We start from the raw sequence: 14,783 nt of genomic DNA on the forward strand, positions 1-14,783 counted from the left end.
ATGGCAGGACTGTTGCCCTCCTGTCCTCACAGAGATTATGATTGCCTGCACAAGGTTTGTGCACTATCAAGTCAGTGAACATCCCAGCATGGGAAGGGAAGGTGCTCATGGGTTCCCATTCCTATCAGAGAAGACATGGATAGCTGAAAAATTCTGGGGGAAGGAGAGTCAGCTCCTTCACAAGTGTGGCTCCCGGTAGATCAACCCCTTACCGAGGAGGGCGTAGAAAGAACAAATTGGACTCAATGGGTTAAGAAGACAAAAAAAAAGTGTAAAATTGAGGAAGGTAGAGAGGTGGAGGTAGATCTGGAAGGAGTTAGGAGGAGTGGGACTGAAGAAAACATGATCACAATGAGTTGTATGAAATTCTGAATGAAATATTTTAAAAGATCTTGTTGCTTGTGGCTAGAGAGATGGTTCAGTAGTTAAGAGTGTTCAGCTGGAACCTCCAGCTCACTATTGCTTGATCTGGAAAGCCCCATTCCTCTCTCTCCAAACCCTGCCCTCCCAGAGAATCTTCAACTAAGAAAATGTAGTGAACTTCTTTCTAACTTGACTTGAGACCCATGCCCCAGGAGGAAATTCCTACCTAGCACTGTGTATCTAGTCAAAGCCTTTGTATGGGGAGATTATAGGCTCCTAAGAGAATCCACTACTGCTGTATTACCTTCTAAATTTTTTGTGTTGATTTCCATAGATTAGTACTAATCTAAGCCTTGATCAGAGAAACTTCTGTTTGCAATGGACGATAGTTAATTTCGAGACTCAAAGACTCATAACTGGTTAAATGCTGAGAATAAGTGACTGTAGAATGCTCAGTCTAAATGGAATATATCTTTTCTCATACTTAAACATTAAGGGAGACAGAATAGGAAAAAAAAGTTTAAGTATGGGAACATAGAAAAAAGTATTGTGAAATACTGTCTTCTATAACATGTTGCTGTACCCCAGAACTCACAGAAACAGTAGATTATTGCTCAAGACTTCACAAATGCAAGACTGAACTATAAATATTCCATCATGAGTGGGGGCGGGTTCATAAAACCACACCATTATTTGAGAAGCTATAAGTACTTAATAGTTGCTGGAGATGGGAGGGGAATATTTCTCAGTGGTGTATCTACTGGTAAATTACCCTTGGTCAAGTAAATAATCCCATACCCATGCTCATTCAACAAACTTAGTGGGCCACACACACACAAACACATGGCATGAAAGTCGGAGGCAGGCTTTAGAAAAAAAAGGGTTGGACAAGAGGTAAAATAAAATAAAAGCAGATGGGAAGGATATGGACAATGTGATACAAAATTGTGGAAAACAAATGTTATAAGCACTCTAATAACTTATCTTTAGAAACAATTATAGAAATGTACAATATTTTATATAATCCATGCTACATATTAGCTATTTAATGTTTAAATATGTCACTCTCTCTGAATTTAAAATAATTTGCAAAGCTATAAAAATTAGTAGCCCCAAATTGCAACCATCTTGTAAAATTCCTAGGCCCATTTTAGTATGTTATGTGATGGTATTGGTCATGAAAGAAAATCTGTATTCCCAACTCATTGATAAATTATGGGTCTCTACCCACTTCCTCACAATTGGAATTACCTTCACAAGTGATCCTGTAGGTGACATGCTTTTCCAAATGACCCTGTTTAAGTGACATCTAGGTCTACCAAATATCTAAAATAACTAAAGTGTTCACATTGTGAACTCTCCTTATACCTCCAAGATGTTGCTGACAAGACTTAGTGAATTGCTCAGTTCTCAGAGGCTCTCGGTCCCTAGATGTCCTTCAGAGTTTGGCTTCATCTAATAAAATGTCTCACTGGGTAAGTGACCACTCCTAACTGTTAACAGCGTGGGAATCCCTGTGAGCTTAAGGGCTTAGTCCAGTTTTTTCAGAATGCTTTGGAATAATTCCTCACTCCTGCTTGGCCTCCCTTTCTTACCAGAAGGCAGCTGTTCCTGAGCAACTACCCTCTGGTTTTCAAGGATACCCCTTGGCAATTGTATATTTATCACATACAGTGATTTGTCCAAATCCTCTGAGAGGGTTCTGTGGTCGGGACCATAAAATCATGAGCATACATTATTTTAAACTGTATTTATATTGTAAAGCTACCCTTTTATGCTTATAAATTGCTCCTTATTCCTCTTGTTTTGGGCCATGAATTGGATTCAGGTTGAGGAGGCTCCTGATTTGGGCAGCAGCATCTGGTACCCAGTTTGGGAATATTCAGAAAAGAAGTATTTTATCAAGGTCACATAGATCGCATCCTCCAAATGTCATGATCTCATCAACGACAAAGCAAAGACCCTAGAAAACCATCTCTGTGCTCTCACAGGAAGGGTCTTCTGAAATGCAGGTGGATGGCTAAATTTCAGCGCCTCATTTTCCATTACAAGTCCTCAGGCAACTTTTTCTTTCAGTTCTATTTACAAAGGAAGAGACTTGAGCTCACGTGGCTAACGCATGCTGAGATATAGACACTGAAGCCTGTGATCTGCTTTAGACCTTGTGGAAAGGAAACAAGGCAAGTCCAGGAGGTGAACTATTGCTCACAGGTTGACTCTCTCCCTTTCCTGGCCCTGTGCCTCTGATCACACAACAGGGATCCTTAGAACAAAGAGCCTTTCACAGAACTCTGAGGGTCCTAATGAGTCAGGAATGCTCTGGCTGTAGGTGAGCCTTCCAAGAGTCAGATTCAATAGTACATGTATTGAACAGTTATACTGCCACAGTGCTGAATAGTTTATCTTTTAAATCACAATAATACTGTCAGAGGAGGCAATGGCAAGCTGCTTTGTCACCTGTCAAAGTAAGGTTGATTTTCCCCTGACAGACATCCAGGTGCCATTTTCAGAGCTCTGACAATGGAGGCAAAAAGCAACCCGACAAATGTTAAAATGGCCATTGGGGTTTAATCATGTGTGTCTTCACCCAGATTCCTAGGTCAGAGACAGTGGCCAAATATAGCCCCCACTCTATAGTTAAATATAATTAAAGAACAGTGGCTATTAGCCCAGAAAGGAAGATGAAAAACACAATCCTTCTTAGTCAGGATTACTATTGCTGTGATGAGACACCACGACCAAAAGCAACGTGGGGAGGAAAGGGTTTATTTCGCTCCCACTTCCATAGAACAGTTCATCATCAAAACCTTGAGGTCAGGCACTCAAGCAGGGCAGGAACCTGCAAGAAGGAGCTGATGCAGATGCCAGGGAGGAGCGCTGCTTATGCGCTTGCCTCCATGGCCTGCTCAGACTGCTTCTTGTAAAATCCAGAACCACAAGCTGGGGGAACCGGAAAGAACCACAAAGGGCTGGGCTCTCCCCATCAGTCACTAATTAAGAAAATGCCCTAGAGTCTGATCTTATGGAGGCATTGTCTCAACGGACGCTCCCTCTTCTCTGATGACTCTAGCTTGTGTCAAGTTGACATAGAATCAGCCAGGATAGTCCCCTTCAGGTACAAAGTCTATGAGGCTTAAAGAGCCTCAAGGCCAAAAAAACGCTCCTTGAGGTGGGAATGAGCGTTAAAGGAGAGAGTTCCCTTTAAAAGCTGTGGAGAGCTTCATTAAAAGTGGGAATAAGAGCCAGGTGGTGCTGGTGCATACCTTTAATCCAGAACAAGGGAGGCAGACGCAGGTGAATCTCTGAGTACCAGGCCAGCCTCGTGCAGAGTGAGCTCCAGGACAGGAAACGCTGTCTTGCAAAACAAACAGAAAAACCAAAACCAAACAAATAAAAGAGAATAAGAAAGAGATAAAGAAAGAGACAGCGAATACCGCCATGAGAAGGCTAGTGGAGAAAGTCAGAGGAGCCTCTTGAGAGAGAAGCATTCAGAACAACCCCTGAACTAACACCCCCATGACCCCACTCCCACAGAAATCTGCAGACCAATCCCCAGGGCAACGCGGAATCTAGCTCACAGCAACATTTGGGGGATGGGTAGAAGTTTCACATTGTGGGATTTAGTTCAATTTAGCATACACGGGAGAGAGTGTGGAGGGGCCAGGTACCATAAATTAAGACTTGTTAAGTCATAGCACCAACTGCTTCCAATTCTCTCTCCTGAAGAGAGAGCTACCATGAAGTGGAGCCTGACTCTGTGTCTAAGTGAAGGCCCATGTCCAAGTATATACTACCTATGTTGCTTGCTGCTCAGTTGCTTCTTCATCATTCCCTGTTTTATAAGCACTTGGAATTCTAATTAATTCCCATTTGATGATAGCAGATGAATGGATACATTGATATCCTCCATCTTTTTCTTTCATGTGCAAACTGTCCGAGTGAATAGGAAAGTAACACAGCACCCAATCATTTGTTCTTACTTACCTTGCTTCTACTATTTCAAGTTATATTAATAATTTCAAAGGATTTTACGGTTTATAAATTGCTTCCTCCTGCTTTAGTCATAATCTTCCTCTAAGCTTTTAGTGTTGAAAATGCTCGTGATGGTGTCAGGTGCTCAGCTTTTGTTTTCCTCAACATCCACTGCATTCCACCTGGGCTAATTGCTGCATCCTCTGGTCGCACATTAAATTCATACTCGCTCTTCTAGAAACAGTTAAACATTTACTACCTGTAATTTGAGCTTTGTAACATAATATTATCTTACTTGTATCTTGATTTAAGGGCAGCAGAAGCATATTGTTTTTATAAACATATTATTATGAAACTCAGGTTTTTGATGGGAGACCATGACAGGCTAAAGAGACTTTTGGATTTTGAATATTCCAGCACACACTTGTCCCAGAAGAGGTCCCCTCTGCATCCAAACAGGCAGCACTCGGCTATACTCAAGATGAAAGGCACACAGACACTGCAGGCATAAACATGTCTCTTGGCTTTGATGAACTAAGAGACCCACAAGTTGCTACTCTTTTTACCGCATCTATTTTGACGGAAGCAATTTGACATCATAATTAATCTCCTGCCATGAGATTAGCTGATTTGAGAAGCTTTTCTGGTTTAACATACGGACCCTAGAGGGTCCTCTTTCTTCTCAGGTGCGGGCGCGTGGCATAGCTGCCGTGTGCTGCGGCTCTATGGAAATTGTGAAGATAATATGGGTTCTGGTTTGAATATCCTGTCCCCACAGGGTCATGTATTAAAACCCAGTCCCCTTCTGGTGGTGCTGTCTTGCAAGGTTCTGTAAACCTTAAGAAGTACGGTCTAGCAGGAGGAAGATCACGAGGCGCATCACCTGCTTCGCACGGAAGGATTATATCCTGGTTCCTAGGACCGCCTCCTCACTTGACTTCATGTCCGAATGAAGCCAAGGATCCCCTTTGCCGTTCTTTCACTGAAGCTCGGCCCTCGTTCATGGGGCCAAGCGACCTTGAGCCTGACGCTCTGAAGCTAGGAACCAGAATAAATCTTTTAACCTATCGGTGTTTCTCTCAGGAATGTGGTCAGTTATACAGAGGCAACAGACAAGGCACAGAGCAAACGACCGTGATCCTATCTGTGGAGAGCAAATGCGCAACTTTGAAGTAAGGATAAAGGGCCACATTTAACTCCAAACTAAAAAAAAAAAAAAAAAAAAAAAAAATTGAACATGTTTATCTGTCTGCCAATTCTTGTAGCACGAATAATAAAAACTCCGAGATAGATACTTCGGTTCAAGCTAAAGATCAGAAAAGCAAAGTGGCTGGCCACTGGCTCTTACCTCTACCTCAGACCAAAAGTGGGCGATCCGGCCTCCACGAATCCACAAACGAGACTGAAAGCGACGCCTGTCTCCTCCTGTCTTAAATTCCTATCTCGTGCAGAGTTAATGGTGTACAGCACCACCACCTGGCCTCTGTGGCTGACTGGTGTAGCTGCTGGGATTAAAGGCGTGTGCAACCACTGCCTGGCCTGTACGGCTGACTAGTGTGGCTGCTTTGCACTCTGATCTTCAGGCAAGCTTTATTTATTAAAACACAAATAAAATATCACTATAAATTTGAGTCAATTCTACGCTACAAGTTGACCATGTCAGTTTACAGGGGATTTTAAAATATTTTTGCAGCTATATCAAAGAAATTATATTCCATTAAACTCTTTAAGATACATAATTCAGCGGGGCGGTGGTGGCGCACGCCTTTAATCCCAGCACTCAGGAGGCAGAGGCAGGCAGATCTCTGGGAGTTTGAGGCCAGCCTGGTCTACAAGAGCTAGTTCCGGGACAGGCACCAAAGCTACAGAGAAACCCTGCCTCGAAAAACCAAAAAATAAAATAAAATAAAAGATATATAATTCAATATTTGCTTAGTATTGAATATCGATATTCAATATTGATAGAGTTGTACACCTACCACCACCCTCTAGCTTTACAACATTTTCCTCTTCTCAACAAGGAAACTCTATTTACCAGTCCTCCCTCACCCTAAATTCTAGGCAGCCACACACCTCACCTTCCATGCCTGCATATTTGTCCTCTCTAGACATTTCACTTAAAAAAAATTATGCAACGTGTTTTGTGTTTAGTTTTTTTCATATAACTCATGTATTTAAGTTTATCTCTGTTGCAGGATAATAGTGCTGCATTTTAATAACTTAAGAAGATTTACACACCACAAATTTTATCCAGTTGAAAAGCTTGATCCCATGAAGTTTGTTACCTGTGAGGATCTGCAGCCATCATACGAACTAGCTTTAGATGTTTTCACCAACCAAAAGGAAATATTTCAACCTGTCTGACCATCCCCAATCCACCCCAGCATCATCCCCAGACTTAGATCATCCCTAATTTGTTTTTCTCTCATGAAATACTTTCTTCTTCTGGAAATTTGCATCTATGAAATAAGACATTATGTAACCTTCCTTACTGACTTTTCTGGTGTGCTAAAGCGTTTCTCAAGTTCTGTCCATGTTGAAGCATGTCACAGTGCTTTCTTCCTTTTTACTGAGCTGTTTTCTTTTTGCCTTGTAACAGCAACTGTGAGAATTCACTACATGTACTTACCATTTCATGGTTGACATGTATTTGGACTTTTTCCATCCTGGGTACTATAGGCAGTGCTACTATAAACATTCTAGTATAATGTGTAGGTGTATGTTCTCTGTTCTCTTGACAAATACCCGGGGGCACAACTGATCGATCGTGTGAAGACAGTGTTTATCTTTGGGAACCTTCCTGATTGTTTGCTGAAGTGAATGGACCGTTTCTTCGCTCCCACAGCATTGTATAGCTCTAGTCTCAGCAGCTCTCTGCAAATGCTTAGTATCGCAATGTTTTGTGAAGTTGTTCCTGTGCTTCTATTCTCATGCACCTCTCAATGTGTTTTGGTTTGCTTTTCCCTAGTGGGAGTATCTCAAAGAAAACCAAGGCTGTGTGTATTCTTTAAGATGGTGTCAAATTTTTAATTAGTTTAGGTTCATGATCTCCTGTGAGCTGATTTTTGCCTATGAGATAAACTAAGATCTAAGGTTTTGTTTGTTTGTTTTGCTTTGCTTTCCCCCTAAACACATCAGCAATTTTGGAAGATTTTTTTTTCTTTGGACATACTATTCTTTCCCAATTGAATTATTGTGGCACCTTTGGGAAAAACTGACTGTTAATGTAAGAGTTTATTACCTCAGTCCATTCTGTCAGTCCACAAGTCTGTCTTTATTATAGTAGTCTCGCAGAGACAGCATGTGAACTTGCAGAGCCTGAAGCAGCAAGCACAGGGCCTTCATGGTTCTGCACCAGGTCCTCTGCATGTAGATTATAGCTTTCAGTTTAGTACTTTTATGGGACTCACAAGTGTGTGAACCACTGGGTCTCTGATCCTTGTGCCTGCTCTTGGGACTCTTTTCCTTCTGTTTGCCTTGTACAATGGTGATGCAATGGTTTCTGTTTTATTTTATTTATGATCACTTAGAAGCCTGCTATTTTCTTTTTTCTTTGTTTTATTGTTTTTTATTGAGTTCTACATTTTTCTCTGTTCCCATCCCTGCCTCTCCCTTCCCCTTCAAGCCTCCCCTAAGGTCCCCATGCTCCCAAATTACTCAGTTAATTCCCCTGAAGAATAAGAGCACTACCACAATTCTGAGCCTAATTTGAAGCAAGCTTTAATTAAATACTAGATGGAATAATGGATTATGGCCAGGTCCATTCCAAGGTTCCCAGAAAATGGCCATGAGCTACTTTGGCCAAGTGCTTATTAAGGCAAACCCATAAGGCTATGTACTTCCCACCTTCCTCCAATCAGAGGCAAGTATACATCCTGACATACTTCCTGCCTACATGGGATCAAACACATCTGGTGCTTATGGGTCAACCACACTTGTTTTAGAAAATGAAAACACGTGGCTTGTTATCTAATATAAACAACAGCTTCCAACATCTCAGGAAGTATTACTTTGGGAAACATTGGAAGTGGTTCTAGTAATTCATGGGATGTTGGTTCATTTAGTTCCAGAAGAGTAAGACCAGCCAATTACCATTTAGAGTAAGTTTTATTAGGAGAGAAAGTCTTATAACCACTGGGCTGTGTTGGGACTGGAGGTGGGAGAGCAGTTAGGCATTACGAAAATATTAGAAGAGAAAAGTGAAAGCGGCAAAGACGGAGCCATCATGGCTAACAAGATGAAGAGACTCGAAAGGGAGGAGAAAGAAAGAGTGAGGCAGAGCTGGAGGGGAGGCATGAATGACCTGATTCTTGGGAGAAGCAGCTGGCAGTCTGTGAAATAGCATTCCCCGCCTTTTTATATAAAAAAGAAACAGAAGGATGATTTTACAGAAAAAGGAAATTGGATTAGAGATACAAGGAATGATAGGAGCCAGGTTTGAGTCTCTGGTTTCTTAGAGCTGTATTGGATGTAGCAGAATTAAGATGAGGTCTCCTGACCTCATAGCAGGAAGTCAGATGCTGGTCTGTGGGTCAGAAGCTTGCATCCAGATTTATGTGTCAGGGAGACAGCTCAGAAGTCTGTGTGGCATGTGGTACTGAGTCAGCGCTCAGACTAGAGAGGGACCATGGATTCAAGAACCAAAACAGCTGTCTAAGGAAAAACTACAAGCATAGGTGAGGATGCTAATAAGGAGTTTGGAAATTAATTTTAAACTGCGTTAGTTTATAAGAGAGAAGAGGTAAACAGAAGAGCTAATGGCAAAACAGGAACTCTGAGGGTTGTATTTTTTATATTTTAGGAAGGTTAGGGGAGATTAATAAAACAAATGTGTAAAACAGAAAGGGCTCATTTTAATTTTTTGGAAAGCCTTAATTAACTAGTCATATTGAAATGTGTAATCTCATATATCATTTCTACTCCTCTACATGAATCACAGAAGAGACCTTTGGGATTTTGGAGCAGGGCCCTACCATCATCTACAGATAACTAATCTCATTTGGAAAGAGGAAGCAAGATGAGAATGTCTTTCTTAGAAAAAGTACCAAGTCATATGGTTAAACATAAATAAGAACTATGGGTTAATTTAATTTATACTTAATAATAAGCCTGAGCTACTAGGCCAAAGAGTTTATAATTAATATAAGTCTCTGTGTGTTTCTTTGGGACTGAATGGCTATGAGACGAGGTGGAACAGAAATTTATGTCTACACAAGCCCATTTATCAAGTGACTCAGGCAGGGTCTTCAACTGGTCCAGGCTGCTATGCAGGCTGCTCTACCACTTGGACCATGTGATCCAGTAGACACCATAGTACTCTGAGGTGTCAGTGGCCAAAAGGGATGCTGTTTGGAGTAAAGCTTTCAATAAAAGACAACTCTTTCTGACCTAAATGAGAAGAATTTTTACTCATCATTTTAAATCTTGTTATATTTAAAAGACATTTGGAAGTTGTTTGATACATTCCTAGTTGACAAAATTAATCCTAATCTGGATTTTTACCCAAACTTCTGGTAAAGATGACATTGTGTCCTTTCTTTGGTCAAGGTTTTGATATAACCATTTGCTTACTCAAATCTGAATTTTAACATTTTCAATATAATTAGTCTACCCATAAAATTACTAATTATTTAGTTACTTCTTTAGGCAGCTACAGAGAGAGAGAGAGAGAGAGAGAGAGAGAGAGAGAGAGAGAGAGAGACCCAAAGCTTTGGAACAACTGGCGGTTCAAATAGTTTTACTATTATTGTAAATATCAATGTCAAATTAGATCCAATTGAGTCATAAGACACAGGGCTTTGGGCTGTCACCTCACCTCTGAAAAAGAAAGGAAGAGAGGGGAGTGAGGGAAGAAGGAAGAGAGGGAGGAAAAAAGAAGAAAGGAAAGAGAAAGAAAGAAAGAAAGAAAGAAAGAAAGAAAGAAAGAAAGAAAGAAGGAAGGAAGGAAGGAAGGAAGGAAAAGAAAGGAAAGGAAAGGAAAGGAAAAGAGAAGAAAAAAAGGAGGGAAGGAAAGAAAGAAAAAGAAAGAAGGCAAAGAAGAAAAGATTAGAAAGGATATTTATCAGCAATTCTGTCCTGGAGGCATTTATAATTAACCCCTACTTTTGGATTTCCAGGTTATTTCAGCTCCTATTGTTGGGTTTTAGGTTATTTCCAACCCATCACTATCTTACTGTCTGCTACTTTAAACACCTCCTATCACTATCTTAAAAGAAAACAGACTTATACTGTTACACTGTTAAAAACTGTTAAGTCTAACTCAAGTTCACTGAATTAGGGCCAAAGTGCGGGGTGATCCACCTCCTAGAAGCCCAGAGGAGCCACTTTTCTGGCTTTGCTTAGAGGCTGGAGCATTCCACTCATGCCTAGTCATGCTGGTTCCTGTGTAGTAGCCCCCTCCGCCTCTCTGTAATGACACCCGTGAAGACATCACTGGGCTCACCAAGGTAATCAGGGCACTGTTTCCCCAGTGTCTTCCATCCACGCTGGCTCTTAGAATTTTCTGCTTCCTTGTCCACATACCTCCCTGAGACCTAAGGGGAGGGACTTGATGGAAACAACCACTGAGAACTGAGTGTTCTAAGGTTTCTCACTTTCTGCACATTGGCCAGTTGTCGATCACTGTGTGAGTTCCTGTGTACTTCCAAGAGAAAGCTTCTCTTAGTGAGATGCTCATCTATGGGTATAGCAGAGTGTCAATGGTGTGATTGTATAGTTGCATTTCTGTAGCAGAACAATTAGATTTCTCCTACATCCCTGGTTAGTCTCAGGTTCTTGACCACCTGGTTATGGCTCCCAAAGTTATAAGCCCCTCTCTCTTAATAAAGCTCATTCCTAAAGGTTAATTTTGTACTAGCTGCTTTCCCAAACCAACCATTGACATGCTCTTCTCTGTAGCAGCATCCACCTAGACACACAGATATCCTCCGCTCTCAAATAGGATCAAAGAGCTGCTTGGAAAATGGAGTCTCTTGGGGGCAAAGCAAAGTCTGAAAGAGCATTGTTTTGCACCAATATGGAATGACTTAGACCAAAAGACAGCCTGATATCAACGCCTTCCAAAATGAAATGAGTACCGTGAACACACATAACTAGGTAAGTGTTCATTTCCCTACTGATTCAGACAATTCTGCATAGGAAACAAGATGAAGATTGGTGTGTCCATGCATACACTGTCATCACACAAATATTAAGTGGAATTCACAATGGCCAAACATTTGAAGTAATGATGTTGGGAAAAGGTAAAAGACATGTAACATCTGAAAAGCTGTGTATAGTCAAACCTTTGAATACTCTTTGTCTGTACTGATGAAAGTATTTTGGGCTCAGGTGTTTTCCTGGCTTAGAGGCAAAGACAAGTCAGGACAAAACCTGTCACTATTCCTGGAGGGCAGCCTGACCTTTACCAGAGCCCTTAGAGATCTGCAGGGATGGAACCCAGCAAGGAATGAGAAAAGAGCATACAGTCGCATCTCGGACCCAAAAGGCTATGTGTATCATGTGCAATTAAATACCCATGGTTATTTATGCCAATATTCACATGGCTCTTTTGCCTGAGTCATGGATTCTTGAACCTAAATTCAAAATACAGTGAAAGAAACAATCCCACCTTGAGAGGAAATAAAATGACTTCCCACTTGGGCTGCATTTGTGGTAGTGTGCCACTGAGTTTGAGTCTTGGAAATATTCACCCACAGCCAGAGAATTCCTGACTCTTTAGGATCCTCAGAGTGGGGAAACAAAACAAGACTCCAGTACAAAGAGCCCTGCTGTGGGATAAAGGGTTGGGATCAAAGAGAGGAAGAAAGGATCAGCTAGTGAAGAGAGCAGAGCTAGAATCTACCATCCTAGACTTCACTCATGTTCCTTCTTTCATGTATCTAAAACAGGAAGGTGCCTTTGTGTCTGTATTTCAGTGTGATTAGCCATGTAAGCTCATGCCTCTTCACTTGTGAAATAAAGAAAACCAAAAACAGCCACCTGAGGACTTGTGCTGGGAAATGAGACAATGAGCAGCCATCAGTGTGCGTTTCCCAAAACCCCACCCTCTGAGAACACAAGATGGCTTTCTGTCACCTTTGCTTTTCTTTCTTGAATTCTATGGCATTTAGAGGATGCAGCCACTGTGGCCCTAAGAAAAACATACTAGTTAGTGTTCTGATGATTCCACAGCTGGATTCCAGATGCTGGTGCACAAGGAAGAAAATTCTTCACCCCGGAAAATAATTCCTAAACTAGAGGAAGACTAAGAAACAAACAGAACATCCGAATGTATAAAATGCTAGTTTTAAAATAATAATATAACTTAACATAATACATACTGATAATTTTACGGTCTCTAGGACAGCATTTCCTGAGAGGATTAGGACATTCACTGTGGGTGATAAACATACCATTGCCAAGGGGTATCCTTGGCAACCAGAGGGTAATTGCTCAGAAGCAGCTGCCTTCTGGCAAGAAAGGGAGGACAAGCAGGAGTCAGGAATCATTCGAAAACATGCTGAGAAAACTGGAGTAAGCCCAAAAACTCGGAAGGGATTCCCATTCTGTCAGCAGTGAGGAGAGGTCACTCACCCAGGGCAATGATTTATTACATGAAGCCAAACTTTGAAGGGCACCTAGGGAGCAAGTCCTGAGAGAATCTATCTATTCGCTAAGTTTTGTCAGCAACGTCTTGAAAGTACAAGGGGAGATGATCTGAAACAGCCACACACTGGAAGGTGAGGACTCCCTAGACACACGGTCAAGGCAGGAGTCCTCTGAAGGTGGAGCCAACTGTGAGGAAATGAGTATAATAGGCTCCTAGTTCACAGTGAGCTAGAAATGTGAGCCTTTCTTTTTGGAAACTCTAGGGTCCGTGGGAGATGGACTATGTTGACCAACAATTAAGAAATCTTACAGTGAGGATGTGGTGAAGGCAATGGCCATCATAGTGAGGTGTTGGAAGAGGGCCGCTTGCTGGTTCTGGCAGCTCAGACCTGAAATAACCACACAGTTACTGTATTAATTAAATCACTGCTTGGCCCATTGGCTATAGCTTCTTATTGGCTAGCTCTTACTTATAAATTTCACCCATCTCCATTAATCTGTGTATCGACACGTGGCTGTGGCTTACTGACTAAACTTCTGGCATCTGTCTCCAGTGGGGCTACACGGCTTCTCTCTCTGACTCTGCCTCCTTTCTCCCAGCCTATCTCCTAGCTTTCCCCGCCTAGTTCTGTTCTGCCCTGCTATAGGTCTAAAGCAGTCCTTTATTAACCAATGGTATTCACAGCATACAGAGGGGAATCCTACATCAAGGTGTGATCCAGGTGACTGGTGATCCTAATGGTATCATGTGAAAAATATGTGCATGGTGGGGGTTACAGCTGGAGGAGCACATGTGGAAGAATTGTATTTAAAACTGAGAAGAAGGACATTTAGTCTGAAATTTTTCTAGAGAGAATATCTCACATGTTCAGTCTGAGAATTCATAGAGACAGGATCTCCCCCATTCAGTAGAACTAACATAGCAAAGATGGCAATCTTACCAAAATCAGTCTACAGATTCAATGCAATTCCTATTAAAATCTCAACACATTTTTCACAGATCTCAAAAGAACAATATTCAATCTCATATGGAAAAACAAAAACCCAGGGTAGCTAAACAACTCCGTACAATAAAGGAACTTCTGGAGGTATCATCATCATTCCTGACTTCAAGCTCTAATATAGAGCTATAGTAATGAAAACAGCTTGATATTGGCACAAAACAGACAGGTAGATCAATGGAATTGAGTGGAAGACTCTAACATAAGTCCACACACCTATGAACACCTAATATTTGACAAAGAAGCCAAAACTATGCAATGGAGAAAAGAAAGTATCTTCAACAAGTGGTGGTGGCATAACTGGATGTTGACATATAGAAGAATGCAATTAGATCCATAGCTATTGCCCTGCACAAAACTCATGTCCAAACAAAGACCTCACTCAACATAAATCCAGTTACACCAAAGCTGATAGAAGAGAAAGTAGGAAGTAGCCTTGAATACATGGGCACAGGAGACAACTTCCTAAATATAACACAAATAGCACAGACACTGAGATCAACAATTAATAAATGGGACCTCCTGAAACTGAGAAGCTTCTGTAAGGCCAATGACACAGTCAACCAGACAAAATGGCAGCCTACAGAATGGGAAAAGTTCTTCACCAATCCCACCTGACAGAGGACTGATAGCCAAATTATATAAAGAACTCAAGAAACTAGACATCAAAATACAAAATTATCCTATTAAAAATGGAGAACAGATCTAAACAGAAGGATCTTGAGTGGCTAAGACATAATTAAAGACATGTTCAGCATCCTCAACTATTAGGGAAATGCAAATCAAAGTGACTCTGAGATACCATCTTACGCCTGTCAGAATGGCCAAGAACAAAAACCGCTATTGATAGCCTATGTG

This window comes from Chionomys nivalis, chromosome 24, assembly GCF_950005125.1.
Source record: "Chionomys nivalis chromosome 24, mChiNiv1.1, whole genome shotgun sequence".
NCBI lineage: Eukaryota > Metazoa > Chordata > Mammalia > Rodentia > Cricetidae > Chionomys > Chionomys nivalis.